The sequence below is a fragment of the Trichosurus vulpecula genome, chromosome 7, assembly GCF_011100635.1.
Source record: "Trichosurus vulpecula isolate mTriVul1 chromosome 7, mTriVul1.pri, whole genome shotgun sequence".
NCBI classification, from domain to species: Eukaryota; Metazoa; Chordata; class Mammalia; order Diprotodontia; family Phalangeridae; genus Trichosurus; species Trichosurus vulpecula.
This window is the reverse complement of record NC_050579.1, coordinates 242748687-242764171: the sequence shown is the minus strand read 5'-3', so window position 1 is coordinate 242764171 and position 15485 is coordinate 242748687. Positions and strand designations below refer to the sequence as shown.

General features: G+C 40.5%; 1 protein-coding gene across 2 annotated transcripts in view; it reads right to left on the bottom strand.

The window, feature by feature from the left end:
• TRERF1 (transcriptional regulating factor 1) overlaps window positions 1-9501 on the bottom strand; it is an 89124-nt gene extending 79623 nt beyond the window's left edge. For both annotated transcript variants that reach the window (XM_036768913.1, XM_036768914.1), the window contains exon 1: window positions 9449-9501. The gene's annotated coding sequence lies outside the window, so the exon portion shown is untranslated. The remainder of the gene's footprint in view (window positions 1-9448) is intronic.
• Window positions 9502-15485: the final 5984 nt, after the last annotated feature.

Genomic DNA, 15485 nt, shown 5'->3' with positions numbered 1-15485 from the left:
AAAAGGAGGTCCAAAAGACCACTGAAGAAAATACTACCTTAAAAATTAGATTGGAGCAAGTGAAAGCTAGTGATTTTATAAGAAATCAAGAAATTATAAAACAGAACCAAAAGCATGAAAAAATGTAAGACTGTGAAATATCTCATTGGAAAAACCACTGACCTGGAGAATAGATCCAGGAGAGATAATTTAAAAATTACTGGGCTACCTGAAAGCCATGATCAAAAAAAGAGCCTAGACATCATCTTTCAAGAAATTATCAAGGAAAATTTCCCTGATATTCTAGAGCCAGAGGGTAAAATAGAAATCGAAAGAATCCACCAACTGCCTCCTGAAAAAGATCCCCAAAAGAAAACTCCTAGGAATATTGTCACCAAATTCCAGAGTTCCCAGGTCAAGGAGGAAATACTGCAAGCAGCCAGAAAGAAACAATTTGAATATCATGGAAACACAATCAGGATAACACAAGATCTAGTGGCTTCTACATTAAGGGATAGAAGGGCCTGGAATATGATATTCTGGAGGTCAAAGGAGATAGGATTAAAACCAAGAATCCCCTACCCAGCAAAACTGAGTATAATACTCCAAGGCAAAATATGGATTTTCAATAAAATAGAGGACTTTCAAGATTTCTTGATGAAAAGACCAGAGCTGAATAGGAGATTTGACTTTCAAATACAAGAATCAAGAGAAGCATGAAAAGGTAAACAGGAAAGAGAAATCATAAGGGACTTACTAAAGTTGAACTGTTTTATTTACATTCCTACATGGAAAGATGATATTTGTAACTCATGAAACCTTTTTCAGTATTAGGGTAGTTGAAGGAAATATACATATATAGAGAGAGCAGGCACAGGGTGAGTTGAATATGAAGGGATATCTAAAAAAATAAAATTAAAGGGTGAGAGAGGAAATATTGGGAGAAGGAGAAAGGGAGACACAGAATGGGGTAAATTATCTCACATAAAAGTGGCAAGAAAAAGCAGTTCTATTGGAAGGGAGAGGGGGCAGGTGAAAGGAAATGAGTGAATCTTGTTCTCATCTGATTTGACTTAAGGAGGGAACAACATACACACTCAATTTGGGTACCTTACCCCACAGGAAAGTAGGGGGGAAGAGGATAAGAGAGGGGGGATGATAGAAGGGAGGGCAGATCAGGGGAGGAGGTAATCAAAAGCAGACACTTTTGAAAAGGGACAGGGTCAAGGGAGAAAACTGAATAAAGGGGGACAGGATAGGATGGAGGGAAAGATAGTTAGTCTTTCACAACATGACTGTTATGGAAGTGTTTTGCATAATGATATGTGTGTGGCCTAAGTTGAATTGCTTGCCTTCTCAAGGAGGGTGGGTGGGCAGGGAAGAAGAGAGAGAATTTGGAGCTCAAAGTTCTAAAAACAAATGCTCAAGAAAAAAGAGGGTTTTTTGCATACAACTGGGAAATAAGATATATAGGTAATGGGGTATAGAAATCTATTTTGGCCTGTAAGGGGAAAAGGGATGGGGGTGGGGAGTGGGGTGACAGAAGGGAAAGCAGACTGGGGAAAGGGGCAATCAGAATATATGCCATCTTGGAGTGGGGGGAAGGGTAGAAATGGGGAGAAAATCTGTAACTCAAAATCTTGTGGAAATCAATATTGAAAACTAAAAATATTAAATAATAAAAATATGGATAAAAGAAAAATAGTTCCATATATATCACTAAATTCTAGACATATTAATTTTTTTAAACCTATGCGCATGACACTTTAAGGTTCAGAAAGTTCTTTCCTAACAACAACGCCATGGGAAAGAGATTGCAAGTATTATTATTCCCATTTTAAAGGAACAAACTGAGGAACAGACAGTTAAACAATTTCCTCTGGGTCACCCATCTAACAAATATCAAAGTCAGGATTCAAATGCAGGTCTTCTGACTCCCAAGTCGTCAGCGCTTCTGCTACACAAAGCTACCCTTCAATAACTCCCTAGCCATGTAATCAGAAAAGTGCTGGATTTTGAGTCAGAGGATCTGGATTTGAAATTTGGCTCTATCATTTGCTACCTCTGTGATCCTGGATGAATGACTTAATCTTTCTGAGTCTCAGTTTATTTAAATGTTCAAGGACAGGTTGAACTGGATGACCAGGTAGTGGAAGAAGCAATGAATTTAGAGTCAGAGGACCTGGGTTCAAATTCTGGGTGACCTTGGGCAAGTTACTTAAATTCTCAAGGTCTGAGATTCCTCAACTCTAAAATGAATGAGTTGGAATAGAATCAGAGGTGACAAATACAGCTCCATCCAGCTCACCCAGCCTAAAATGTAACTGGGAAATACTTAAATGAAATAAGTAAAAATATAATAGAAAATACACTACAAAAATAATAACAGAACACAGATAATGTAGTTTTCTCAATCAATATGCAGCAGCAGGGATCCTTATGTACAATTTAATGGCTGCCATTTCTGTTGAGTTTGATGCTACTGGACTAGGTGACTTCTCTAAGATCTATAATCTTATAAATGTTTATGATAAAGACCCTAAATTATTGTCTAAAGACCCTAAATTATTTTCTAAGGGTTCATTAGGTTCTGGATACTCCTTTACGAAAGTAGTGAGCTATTCAATGCATTTCATAAAGACTTTCAGTGAAAAAGTATTTATTAAGCACCTACTCTATACCAGGCACTATGCGAAGCATTGGATATACAAAGGAAAGCAAACAACAGTCTTTCCTCTCCTCTCAAGGAGCTCACAATCTGATGGAGAGACAACTTGTAAGCAACTGTAAAAAAGGGCAAACATCTGTGATGGCTTGTTTGGGAAACAAGGAAGGGAATTGGGAAAGCCAGTAAGACTGAACCTCATAGGTCCTTTCTAGTTCTAACATTCTATGAGAAACAGTTGCCCTCCCAGTTTGATTTTTTTTTTTGAGTTTTGATTAAAGGGGCCATCCCTTGATTAACTTCTTAAAGAGGTCTATGCACTGAATGGGCATTACCTCACTCAAAGTGAGAACCTGAAAAGACCTTAGCCTGAAAGGGTTTAGGGTCTCCCATCGCATCCTGGGCCATCTCCAGTAGTCCTGGTGAATATTAGGCCCCTGGCCCCAGATGGCTCTGGAGGAGAAGGTGAGGCTAGTGACCTTGCACACCCCTCCCTCACTCAAATCAAAGTCAACTGCAAGTCATGTCATCATCTCCCTAATGTCATGGTCCTCTTTGAGAACAAAGGACAAACACACAACAACCAACATTCTATGATTCTACGAGTATGTACTTCCCTTGAAAAGCCAGAGAAATGAAATGTTAGCATGTTTCCTTATATTTCTTCTTTTTTTTAAGTTTTTACCTTCTTAAAAACTGAGGCATGTATGTCTAGAAGGGGGGCTGGGGAGGGACAAAAGTTATGAGGGTAGAGGGTAAGGAATTGCTCCAGAGCATGGATTCTTAACCTAGGGTGCATGAACTTGAAAAAAAAAAGCATATAACTGTATTTCAACATAATTAGTTTCCTTTATAATCCTGTGTATTTTATGCATTTAAAAACATTATTCTGAGAAGGGGTGCACAGACTTCACACTACTTCCAAGGGGACTAGGCATACACAAAAAAGGTTAAGAACTCCTGCAAGAATTTTGGAATTTTAACCACTAATCCTATACTTACCTCATCCACATTGCTCATGTTGGAGTCTGAACTGGGCATCCCCTCCCTAGGCAGCCATCTCTTTGAAAGACTGGGAATAACTTTAAAAATCATGCCACTAATTCAGGCTCCTCCCAGAGACCTAAGAATCCATTCCGTGTGGTGAAAAGAGTCCCAGATGTGAGTCAGAACCCCAGGATTAAAATCTTGCACTACTATTTTAATATTTGTATGATAGTGAACTTCTCTCCTGTCTAGGCCTGACTCTCTCTCTCTATCTGTTAAAATAAGGGAAGTTTGATGCTTACATTATAACTGAGGCGTTACTGTGTAACAATGAGAATATGCAAGGTTAATACAGAGTAGATAAAAGGTAACCTTAGAAATAAAATGGCACTTTCAGTTTTGGGTATTTTTTTTCCCTTTGGGGACAGGGAGGCAGGGGAGAGGAAGAAAGGTCTTGTCTAGCTCTAAATTCTATGATCAGGCCCTAGGATCTCTATAACCCAAGTCTCTGTTACTCAAATCTGAAAAAAACAAAGTAAGATTTCCAGACTCAGGCCCCAAGTAATTGAGGCAGCAGCCACTCAGAAAGACATTACAACAACAAGAAAAAAAACCCACCCAATATCATGTATTTAAACAACCAACACCTCCCTTAAAGCTCAGGGCACATACAGAGAGTATCTAAGAAGGTCTCACGAGTTATGGCTGAGGCAGATGGTGTCATCTTCATGAATTGACCCAACCAAGAACATATGGTAAATCTGTGTCAGATTCTGGCCTAGAGGACCAAAGTCTGCTTTTCTAGCCTAGAAGTCTTTCCTCTAGTTCATACTGTGAGAAACAACAGGGACTGTCACGGTACTGAAAACTTCTGTGATGCTAGCACCTTAAAAAAAAAAAACCCTAAACATAGTGACATTTAAAAAAAAATGAATATTTATCTTTATTATATTGATTGCTCGACTGTATTTTCATTTATCTTTATTTTGTCTATAAAGCTTCCAAAGCTATAGCTAACAGGACAGATTTTATTCTCCTGGAATTTATTCTTTCTCTCTGATATATAATGTTTCCTTCATCAAACTGGAAGCTCCCTGAGGGCAGGGAGTTTATATTGTCTCCCCAGTAATTAATATGCTATCCCTCTAGAAACTAATTTATATTTTTATTTACTTTTACATATTGTATCCAACTCCCTCAACCTCTCCCCCAGTAGAATATAAGCTACTGTAATATTTTCAACCATTATAACAGTATCCCTATTGGCTTTTAAAGCCCCTTGTGAGCCAGCCCCCTCAAAAGCCGGCCACTTCCCTTCTTTCCAGTTTTCTTACACCTCACTCCCCTCCTAAATGGAGAGGCTCTTAAGTGATGGAAGCAATTCAATGATGCAGATCTCCTTGCTGTTTCTTGAGTATAACATTTTCATTGGCTGTCTCCTGTGTCTGGAACTCTTTCCCTCTCCTCCTCCTGGCTTCCCTGGCTTTCTCTAAATCTCAGCTAACATCCTTTCTTCAAGAAGCCTTTCTCCATCCTACGGTTTTAGTGCCTTCCTTCTGAGATTACCACCTATCTATAACTTGCTTGTACATGGTTGTTTTCACGTTTTCTTTCCCATTAGACTGTGAACTCCCTGAGGGTAGGAACTGTCTTTTGCCTTTCTTTGTAATCCCACTTAGCACAATGCCTGGCACAGACTTTGGTCGTGTAGCACAGTGCCTGGCACATTGTTGGTGCCTTATAAATGGAACTGAATTTCCTCATCAGATTGAGAGCTCCTCCCTTCTCTATATTTCCTTTACTACCTAATGCCGGGCTCTACATTCAGCGAGGGCTCTGTCTCAGGTACTGACTGACTCAGAGTATTTATTTTAACACATGAGTCATTCATTCATGGGCAATGAAGGGTCAAAGCAGATGTATCAATTTTGGGAGAATCTTGGAATGATTAGCATAGCAGAGGGTGCCAGGAGTAAACCCTAGAAATACAAGAAGCTACTAACTTAAGATGGACTTTCGGATCTGTACAACTCAGGACACTTCACAAGAACCCTCTATCAATACTACTGACCCACTCTGAGATATAATGGGCAACATACAGGAAAGGAAAAAGCATCCTCTCTACTCCAACTCCATCTTTATCAAAATGAGGGTCCCTATCATCTCCACATCTTGGAACTGTCACATAGATTGTGTCAAAATATTTCAATAATGAAATAATTTTAAATAAAGAAAGAATGCAAAGTATCATCCTCATTTCTCTTCTCTATGCCACAGGTAAAAAATAAGATGTTCTCCAGGGCCCTTTTGGCTCTAAAATCTTATGCCTTTTCAAGTCAGCTAAGGTTTAAAATGGGACTTTTGAGGAAGACAGTACAAGTCATGAATCTGACCAAAAAACATGCTGCTGTCTATTTATTGTCAAATATGCAAACTCACCAGGGCTCCTTCCTCCTACAGGGTATGGCTCAAGACCACCAGCAAGAAGGTACCTGCGGTCCAGAATCCTTCAGCTTTGAAGCCATGTTATAGGGAGAGTTCTCTCGGTACAAGGAAGATGAAAGCAAACAAGTCGATCTTCCAAAAAGGAAAACTAAGTTAAGAGGAATTCTCGGGGTTGGTTTACAGGCAGGGAGCTTCTCTATAGTTTAGACAATGTGATTTCTCAGGAAACAGTCATGACTAATAGATATGGACTGGTTAGTCAGAGAAGGCAAAGGAATTCATTTATTCAGACTCAGTGTTCCCCAGGAGGACGCTATGCCAAAAAAGGCAAACATGAGAATAGCCTTCTAATGTGTCCCAGAACCACAATTATCTCCACACCATTCAGTTTATCTTCAACTCTGCTATGCAAATGAAGAACCCTAAAACAGAGCACTTTTATACAAGTCATTCCTTTGTTCAAAAACCATCAATGATCCCCTAATACCCATAGGAAAAAATAACACCTCCTTAGCCTGACATTCAAAGCTTTCTCTTTCCAGCCTGCCCCCATCTTTCTCCTCAAACTTATCTCCTGATACATGAACTCTCCCCTTCAAGCATGAAGGGCCTACCCACTGTCCCCAAACCTCCCTCCACCAGAGGAATGCCCAAGAAAGAGAATTCTATGCCTACAGTTCCAAGAACATGAGAATGTTCAACATGTCATGGTGCAAAGCAAAGGCCTATATCCTACGTTTCTGTACTCCTCATATCACCTACCATCATGCTTTGGAGCAGGCATTCAATGATAACAATGAGGATAATCCTGATATCCATGACATATGCAGAGTACTTTATAGTGCAAAGCCTCCATTCCCTGCCTCTGATGGAAGGGATCATGAACCAAAAAATCTGGAAATGAGCAGCAGGAAAGAGGTAAAGCATCCGAAAGCAATGTCATGAGGAAGAGGAAGAGACAGAGGAGGGGAGGGAGAAGGAGGAGGAGGAAAAGGAGGAAGAAGAGGAGGAGGAGGAGGGAAGGGGACAAGAAGGAACAGGGGAAAGAAGCCAAGGTTTTTGAATAACCTAATGCGATGGATCAGCTAGTTACTGGGTCCAGGATTCCTTTGTAAAATCTTGATAAAAGTTGTAAAAATGCTAGAGAAAACTGAAGAAATAAGATCCTCCCCAAACTGCAGAAGCCATTTCCTCTCTAGAGATAAACACTAGACTCATAAACAAAGTCTCCAACGCTGACTGGCTCTTTACAGCTTCCAGATAGGATCATCCGCTATTTGGGAAATTACTCCAATCCCAGAAAGTAGGCTCACATGGCAAACCCAGGCAGTTGTTATCTCATTTGAGTAGGAGAGAGAGAGATTCCTTCAGTGGCCCTTTGGCCCCTGGATACACAGAAGATCAGGGCTGTTGTTGACTCTTCCCTTCTCCTTTTTTCCTTCCCCTAAATTACTTTATGTGAAACATTTCAGAACTAGAACTTGCCCTACCCAGCCCCATTTCCAGCCCCCCACCTCCACCCCAACATGGTAGCCCTGAAGAACAAAACCTGAAGGGAAAACTACCACCGTAACCAAAGGCATTTCTAGGCAACCAGACGCTAATGGTAACCAAAAACGTTGAGCAAAGCCCTATGGTTAACCATCATCTGTTTTCTTGCCCTAAGCTAATAAACCTCTGGTTTCTACCCTAACTTCAAAAATGAAGCCTTTCTGATGCTGACTTAGCCTCTCCCATGGGTCTTCCATTATTTCTTTCCCCTTTGAATAATGCAAAAAGCCATGATTTCAGTGGTGTGGGAGGGTAACCATGCCATGCCTTAGCAAGCAAGTTTTGTGAGATAGTATAGCAACCCCCCCCACCACCACCAAAATCATCATTCAGTGTCCCAGTGTTTTGGTGATAAGCCTCTTTACTTTAGATCCTGAAAGACAGACATAAAGTCTACCACATGACTGAAGCATTTCCAGGTGGGTGGGACCTTGTAGCATGTGTGTGATGCTGCCTTGGTCTTCAAGAACTCAGGGTCACTGACATGCTACACTGCAGCATCTGGAAGGCTTGTTGCTGTTTTGTGTTGTTTTTCACCAGACCTGCAACTTCACAAGTGTCAGGGAATGCCTGGTAAGGAATTTTTACCAAAGTAGATCCCTATCTCCTCTACAACTCACGGCCACTAGTCCTGAGACTACTGAAGGGTTAAGTGACTCTCTCATGGTCACAAAAGGCATGTGGGTCAGAGGAAGGACATGAAGCAAAATCGTCCGGATTATGCCATCAGTTCTCTATCCACTGCGCCAAGGCCTCTTGATTATAATACCCTTTCCTATAATAAACCTCAGACAAGAGTTAGCAAGAGAGAGTCTCTTAGCTTGCAGAATGACCGCCTATACAAGAGTGTAAAAGTGTAGCAGAAGATCTTTGGGAAATTATTATATTATACAGTAATAAGTATAACAGATTTATATCCCACTTCCAAACTGAAGGGAGTGGGGAGGTGGAGAAATGGGGTAGAAGATCATTCCACAGCAGGGAATGACTAGAAAAGAGGCACACCTATAAAGAAAATCTAACAGTTAAGGACTATTTCCCATATGGCAGTATAACAGCTAGGTGTCTGGTAAATGCTTAAGACTTACGGTGATCAACGTGACTGACATGGAAATATGTTTTGCATGACTGCACATATACAACCTATATCAAATTGCTTATTGTTTCAGGGAATAAGGAGGGAAGGGAGGAAAAAAAACTGGGAACTTAAAAAAATTTTTAAATGAATATTAAAAATTGTCTTTACATGTAATTGGAAAAAAATAAACATTTTTTCAAAGACTTCAGTGATCCTACAAATAATCGATTTGTGGTCAGCTTTCTGTGATTACCAAGAGGTACCAAGAACCTTTTCTCCTGAAAAACTCTGATTAGGGGAGTGACAAGGGCACGAGTATCTGTGTGCCTCTGAATCTATGTCACAAAACCAAAAACGAACAATTCTTAAATTCCTTTCTAGTCTGCCATAGTCTACGCTTGCCTCTCCCCTGGCTATCCTGTAATGTTAGCCCTCAAAGGGAATCCTTTCATTTTACAGGAGAAGAAAAGAAAATGCCCAAGGTCACATGGCCCTGTAATAGAACCCAAGGCTCCTAACTCCTAGTCCAGTACCCAAACCATGGTGCTATATTACCTTACTGAGGATGGAAATGTACAATATTAACCACCCTGAATTGTATGTCTGAATTGTAGCTACTAGGTCATGTAAGATATATTCTTCCAGCCCATAACATGAGACAATGAGAATTTACATAATTTTTTTATTTAACTTTTTAAAAATGAAAATTAGTAAATCTGCCCAGAAGAGAAACCGAACCTCACCGTGACCTTGGCAGCAGTTGGCTGAGTAAAGGGTTTGGCTCTGGTCACTTCTCCTATGGCCCGTCATGCTGTTTGCATGCTGCTCACCGGGTGGGGGAAGGGGCCTGGTATGGCTAGAAGAAAAAGAAAAAAAAAGTCACTTCTCCATGATTTACCCCTTTCCCCTCCCAACCACCAATTGCAGGAAGAAGATTCTGTTTCCTAAGATCAATGTCTTGAAGGATCCACTCTAAAGTATCCAAGGAACAGAGAGAACAGAAGAGGAAATGCAGAGAGGATCTGAAAATCCAGTTTGTACCCATTTTTCTAAACAGCCAATATGGACTGGTGGCCCACCATTCATCACAGCTTCATCACCTCCTAGATTGGGAGAAAAGTATTGGGGGCCTACAAGATGTTCATGAACTCACATACTCCTAAAAAAGCAGGGTGGGGATGGAAAGAAACATAAACCGAAGCCAGTCTTGTCCTCCAAGGAACTCAATGCAAATCAAAAATATTTATTAGGAATCTGCTCTTAGAGAAGTTTATCAAATAGGGAATGGCTAAACAAAGTACAAATCTGATGGAAATGTACCATGTTGTACAGCATGATGAGTATGAAGGATACAGAGAAACATGAGAGGACTTTATACAAACTAATGAAAAGTGAAATGAGCAGAACCAGGAAAATAGCATACAGAATGACTACAATAATGAAATAGAAATATCAAGAACAACAAAACAATCCAAAAAGAAAAATGTAAAACTCTAATGATGGCCAAGCATGAATCCGAAGAAAAGACGTAAGTCAGAATCTCTCCCTAACCACCACCCTCCCTTCTTCTTTGTAGTGGTGGAGTGCTATAGGAGTGGAATAATGTATGTAAAAAAGATGTTTTTTTTCCTGTTGGCTAATTTTGCTGAACCCATTCTATTTTCTCCCCTCTTTTTTATTCTTTGTTATAAGAAATGGCTCTGAGAGGGGGAGGACAGGAGATACACTGGAAAATGAAAGTGATATCAAATCAAAACATATCAATAAAGCATGTCAAAAGACCAAAAAAAAAATAAAAGCTCTTAATTGCATTAGTATGCCTGTCTTCTCATGCCCCTCTGCGAAATAAAAGAACATACAACTTGGCACTGAGTTAGGATTTGGGTGCAAGGTATATAAGCTATTTCATATTATAAGGGGCCTAAATCTGTAAAGGATAAAGGACCTTTAAATTGTGGCAGTTTATTCACTTTTCTGCCTCAAATTTCTTTCCTTTCTAATTCATATTCCATATACCTGTCCATATGATTTTACTAAAGCACAAGTCTGACCGTGGCACTCCCCTCCTCAATAAAAGGTAGTGGCTCCCTATGTCCCCTAGAACCAAATATAAACTCCCATTTGCCAATAAAACCATTCACAAGCTGACCCCAACCCACCTTTTCAGCCTATACAAATTCCCCTTCATACATTCTCCAGCTGAGCTAACCTTACTACTTTTCTTCAAAGATGACATTTCATCTCTCCCATCTTTGTGCCTTTATACTGGCTGTCTCCCATGCCTGGAATGTAGTACCCTCTTCACTTCTGCCTCTTCGAATCCCTGGATTTTTTCAAAGTCCTACTCTTAATGCCATCTTTTCTATGATCCTTACAGCTGCTAGTGCCTCCTCCAGAAAAAATACCTTATGTTTGCTTATGTGTATACATTTCCCCCAAGAGAATATAAATTTCTTTGGGGAAGAGATTGTTTCATTTTCTGCTTGTCTCGTTAGCACCTAAGCCCAGTGATTGACACATAACATACAGTAGGTGCTTAACAAATGATGCTTTCTGCACATGCCCAAGGTCACACAGGTAGTGACAGGTAAGGTGTGAACCTAGTTCCTCTTATTCCAAAGGAATGGGATGTAAGGTCAAAGTCTTAAAATTTGTGATTGACAGGGTAAAAATGTATTTGTTCAACAAATCCTGGAATAATAGTGCTATGAATCAACCCTCTCTGCACCATTTCCCTCTCCACACCCTCCACCCCTGCCCAGGTCTAACATTCTGGGAGAATAAACACAGGGAGCTCGATCACTACCCCAATATCCCAATCTAATCCCCTGACACTGACATCAAGGAAGACAGGTGATTCACAGTTTAACTGGATGCAGCTGGTGGCACAGTGGGTGGAATACTGGGTACAGAGTCAGGAAGACCCAAATTTAAATCCAGCCTCAGACACTTATTAGCTGTGTGACCCTGGGCAAGTCATTTAACCTCCGCCTGCCTGTTTCCTCAACTGTAAAATAGAGAAAGCATCTATCTCCCAGGATTGTTCTAAGGATCAAATGAGATAGTATTTGTAAAAAGTACTTAGTGTAGTGCCTGGCACATAGTAGGTCATATGTTTATTCTCCTTTTTTTCCCCTAATTCACTTGGAAGACTGAGATTATCTGTTTTGTCTAAGATATTTTACTAGACGCAGAACTAGGCAGAACGACTCAAGATGACATTTTTCTCTTTTAGCAGTCACTATCACTACATACTTTTAAAAAATCATGAAATATTTATTGTGCACCCACATGATTAATGGGACTGGAAGGGCTCTGAGGGTCTCACAAAGACAACAGTTTCCTCATGAAGCCAGCCATCATAATAATGATCATAATAGTCTTTAATTCCACAACCTCCCCTCCCCCGCTCACTTCCCAGAAAGATATTATTTGAACAAGAAATAAATAGCAGCAGCATTTTTTAGATTATATTATGTACAGAATGAGGGTCACAAGGAAGTTCTGCCTTATCTTTCTAACCCTTATCCTCCCATAATTCCCTTACATATCCCCCTACTCAAACCAGCTTGGTCTGCTCACTGTTGCAGATTATGATTTTCCAACCATGGCACAGCTTTTTGCTCTCTACCTATGAAAATCATAGTCATTTTGCAAGATTACGGTCAAGGCTTAGATACTCCTTCCTCCATATAGCTTTCCCCCCATCACTCTAAGCTGCCTCCCCACTTTCTACTGCACTCATTCCCTCTACATCTCATAGGTTCGAAGATTTACAGCTGGAAGGAGCCTTAGAAGTCTTTTGAGTCCAATCCCTGCCCCCTCCCCCCATTTTGCAGATGAAGAAACTGAGGCACAGAGAGATTAAGCAAATTTGCCAGGGTCATACAGTGGGTAAAGTGAGGTATGATATGAACTCAGGTCTGATTTATATTGTTGGTTGGAGACAGGCCAATCAGTTCATATTTCTCCAAGAATTTTCCTTTCTATCAAAAGGAACTTTGAAAATTTGGAAAGGCAGAAAAAATCCTAAGATTTCAGAGTTGGAAGTGATAATAAAAAAAATTAGGTTAAACTCCCCCAGAAAGGCAGGCTACTTTCAGGTAGGGAAGAGTAGGAGCACAAGAACGGTATGAGGACAGAATTCCTGGGAAGCAAGACTTTGGGTGGTCTGAGAGGGAGGGTCACCAATGTGCCAGGCTTCAGCAACATTTCAGGGGACTATTGGTCTTCTTCCTCTCCTCTCCTCTCCTCTCCTCTCCTCTCATTCTCTTCTAATCCTTCTACAATTGGGCTTCTGAACTGCCTCCTACACCCACTAAAATGAAACTGAATATTCCAAAGTTATCAATGATCTCTTCTCTTAAATGACCAATATCATGGCCTTTTCTCAAGACTCATCCATCTTGACACTGCTCCACCCCCTCTCATTTAACACCTTCTCTTCCAGAATACTTTCACCCCTCAGGGTTTTCTTGAAACTGCTCAACCTCTCTCCCAGGTTCTCTTATCTGTCAGACCATGCCTTCTCAGCCTACTTTGCGGTACAGCCCTCTAATCATGGAGGTCACCAAAGGCTGAGCCTTTCTTCTCTTGGTGTTCTATACCATCTGAGTTACCTCCTCAACTAGGCAATTATGTCTATGTACATGAATCCCAGATCTATCTAGCCCAAGTCTCTCTACTGAGCTCAAGCATCACCAACTGCTTCTCAAACAAGATGTCCCATAGGCATATCAAACTCAACCTGTCCAAAACAGATTTCATTATCTTCTCCATCTTCCCTATTATCTTTAAGAGCACTAGCCTCTTCACAATTACCCAGGCCCATAATGGTAAGTCATCCTCAACTTCTCACTCTCATTTGACCCATACACCCAATCTGTCACCAAAGCTTATCGCTTCTGACTTCACAGTATCTCACACACATCCTCTTCTCTCTACAAATACAGCCATCACCATTACCTGAATTCAGGCTCTTGTCACCTCTTGAAATAGTTTTCAAATTGTCCTCCTCAAGTCTCAAATCTCTCTCTGTTCCAAGTCATCTTCCACTTAGCTGTCAAGATGCTTTTTATAAGCTTAGGTCTGAACCCAGTCATTCCCTTGGGTGCACGAGCTCTAAGGGTGCCCTATTACTTCTAGTATCAAAAATAAACTCCTTTTGGGGGGCATGGAAAGCTCTTCATAATATGATCTCTTCCTATCTTTACTTTACTCCTATACAATTCAGCTAGACTGTCTTACTTGCTGTTTGTCAAACATAACACTCCATCCCCATGTATACTCTGTCTTCCATACCTAGAATCCTCTGCCTCTCAGTTTATCTAGCCTCCTTCAAGACTGAGCTCAAAGCTCACCTTTAGGAGCCCTTTGTGATCCATACCCAACCTAGACAGAACCTTCACCTCTGAGATTACCAGAATTCCATTGGCTCTATTATTTACCACTTATTTCATTAGGATGTTCTCTTCAAAGGGTTTTTTTTTTTTGGCCTTTGTATCTCCAATGCTTAACATAGTGCCTGGCATACAGTAAGTGCATAATAAATGCTTGCTGACTGACCTTGAACAACTGAACCTGTCCTGACCCCTTCTTCCAGAACAGCAACAGCATCAGAAGAGCCACACGAAGCATATCTTTGAACATGAACCATGACCCACCCATCAAAATGAACTGAGGTAAACACCTAGGGTGCACTCAAAATGCCAAGGGTCCTTCTAGTGCTAATATCTACTGTTAAGCCTACAAAAATGATTTTTTTAAATTAAGAAATTCTTTGTGACAGACAACTTCAAAAAGCCTCTAAATTCCTTCTGCATTAATACTTGAGGGAAACATTAGAAGTCACTTTCACTCATTTGAATGTTTAAAAGAAAAAGCTATCTTTACAAAGCTGTTAGCTTTTAAGTAGTTCCTATTTTAAACTTTTAGAGATAACTGCAGAAATAAAACTTCCCTTCTTCAAAGGTTCAGGCATTTTTAAATGCAAATGCCAACCACACTCACACGTGCTCGCACACATACACACACACACACACACACACACACACTCCCCCACTGCAAGCTCTAAACCATCTATAATTTGAGAGTTTGTCTCTTATGGAGTCCTAGAGATAAGCACATCATAAACATTTCTATAGCAACAGAATGTTTTTGAAGCCTGTTGTCTGTAACATTGCAAAGATTGTGTGTCATTAACACTGAATGTTGGAGAAGAGGAGGTTTGAGGGGAGTAACTGTTTATGTACAAATAAGTCAATACAGTAACTGGAAATCAACTCAAATTAAGTTGAAGTACTGAATGGCAGGAGGTAGGATACAGTGAAGAAAAACTACCGAGAGAGATTCAGGTCAGAAGGTGGTATTGACAACTGGGAGAAATTATTCCTTCAGTCCTCAAGACACTGGTATAATGTTCTAGCAAAGAGGAGCATTGTTTGTCTGAAAGGGAAGAGACCCTCAAGACCATCTTATCCAAGCCCCTCAATTTGACAAAGAAAACAGGTCCAGAAGATATAAAGGATTAAGAAGACCCAAGTTCCAATTGCATCCCTTTAAAGTTGCTACCTGGGTGACCTTAGGGCAAGTCACTAAACCTCTCTCTGGGCCTCAGTTTCTTCACTTGTAAAATGAAGGGATGAACTAGGTGGTCTCTACCTCTACCCCTACCCCCATCCCTCCACCTTTAACTACAATATTTTCCTATCCTTGTTCCCCTGTACCAGCTCGCTCTGGGTAGAGTCACCCAGAACAGAGGAAGCCCACTGATTGGGTTCT